Below are 2,092 nucleotides of genomic sequence, written 5' to 3' on the forward strand. Positions count from 1 at the left end.
TATATTAGGGATAAAATCCAAAATTACGGGTAAAAACTCAATTAAAATCAATTTATTAAAAATTAAATTTCACAGTATAAAATATATATAAATATATAGTATTAGGGAAAAAAATTATCTATCTACCTATATATATATGAAGTGGGGAAAACTGACCCTCGTGTGCCTTTTCTAGTTTTTAAACCAGGCCATCTATATTTTGTAGCCTGTTCAACTAATGTAGAGCAAAAGATGGTAGTGTAACTCTTTTTTCGAATTATATAATACATAGTTTTGAAAAGTGAGGAAAAGTAAAAACAAGGTATTAAATCAAATGCAAGGAATTTGATAACCCACAAGGATGGGAAAGGGAAATTAGTCAATATAAACTTTTAATACACTAATCCTTTTTTTTTCCTTCACATAACATATTTTTCCTACTGTACGAGTGTGTGTATGTACATATATATTTTTTATACTGTGAAGCTTAATTTAATTTTATTAAATTGATTTTAATTGAGTTTTTACCTGTAATTTTGGATTTTATCCCCAATATTATATATATATATATATATATATATATCGGCGGATTTCATTACATTTTTTCTGAATTTTGTGTCCTGTATGAACAAAATAATTCTATAATTCATGACAGGTTCGTTACATGTCCCCTACTGAGCTTAGAAAGGCTCAATGAATGTTTTATAACATACATGTGATACTTTTTCTAGGAATTTATATGTCGGGGTTTGGTTCAAAGGTGTTATACATTTGGTAAACCTGTAAGTCGTAAACCCGAGATTTTGATATATGCAGTCAAAATAAAGTAAATTATAAGAAAATTAATTAGAAAAACACGGTCTGAAAGCAGTGTTACAGAGTGCGTGTATCACTACCGCAAACACACCCTAAATTCAAAATGGCCAGCCTAGCAGTCATTCCACATGAGGAAGACACCGGTGGTGTGTGTGTGTGTGTGTGTGTAAATTATTCCAAGTCAAAACTATGTGATTAAATGAAAATACCAAATTTACTAAAAAAAATTATACAATTCATGAAAATTTATAGAGTTGTGGGACGAATTTATTAAATAAAGAAGAAAAATTGAGCTGTTCGTGTGTCGCAAGGACACAACATGGATACAAATTTATATTTAAGCCAATATTTTCACTTTTACTAAAAGTCTTACTTTCTATGTTAATATTAATGCAAATCCTCAAAATCGTTTTACTAACTGAAACAAAAGAAATATATATTCATCTTTAACTTGAAATACATTTTATATGGTCTATTTTCTTTAAAAAATAGGCAAAGTCTTTTGATAGAAAAAAAGATTTCTTCGTAAATTCCTGTTTAAAAAATGTTATAAGAGAATACAAGCAGAAAAATATCTTTTCTATGATAAGCGATAATTTTTGGGGAGGGAAAATTTTTTTAAAAACCCAACACTTAAGTAGACGAAGGTTTCTTTTTAGAATTAAAATATATTATATAGTAAAATAACATGAAATAAAATCTCAAAAAATATATTGATACTACATGAAAAAAAGGAAAGAAAAAAAAGAATATTAATGCTAACCTGTAATAACCTGTCAGTAATACTTTAAAATGGAAAAAGGAATAAATATATAAGATTGCCCTTGGAAATGAAACGTGACTAGAGAGAGAGAGAGTGTGCAAGTGAAGAAGGAGTAAGTAGAAAGATTATATAAGTGGGCTGCGAGAGTATGAGTGGAGGTAAGAGAGGATGACCGGCCTAGAGAGACGGACGATGTGCGCAGAATCTACACTTATCCAATCGCCGGCCGACGAGAAATTAGACAGGAAATATTCTTTCATGAATATGTATATAATGAAACCAAAGAATTGAGGAAAGTAGTAATATTCTGCGTCGGAAAAAGAGTGATGCGAGTAATTCAAAGTTTAATAAAATATATTATATGCCGAGAGGAAGAAGAGAAGAGAAGTCTTACATATATATGTGTGTATGTTTCAAAATAATTATATTTTTAGTTGGTAGGTTCAGTGGTCATGGACTTTGCGTTCTCTCTAACCGATATTGATGTCAAACGTAATCCTCGACAAGGCGTGATCATGTTTTATTTTTATTGAT

General features: G+C 29.6%; 1 protein-coding gene across 1 annotated transcript in view; it reads right to left on the reverse strand.

The window, feature by feature from the left end:
* Positions 1–1,713, reverse strand: part of LOC106869127 (nucleolin) — a 20,265-nt gene extending 18,552 nt beyond the window's left edge. Inside the window, exon 1 of the mRNA XM_014914690.2 lies at positions 1,559–1,713. The gene's annotated coding sequence lies outside the window, so the exon portion shown is untranslated. The remainder of the gene's footprint in view (positions 1–1,558) is intronic.
* Between the last annotated feature and the right edge of the window lie 379 nt (positions 1,714–2,092).

This window comes from Octopus bimaculoides, chromosome 5 (assembly GCF_001194135.2).
Source record: "Octopus bimaculoides isolate UCB-OBI-ISO-001 chromosome 5, ASM119413v2, whole genome shotgun sequence".
In the NCBI taxonomy this organism is placed as follows: domain Eukaryota; kingdom Metazoa; phylum Mollusca; class Cephalopoda; order Octopoda; family Octopodidae; genus Octopus; species Octopus bimaculoides.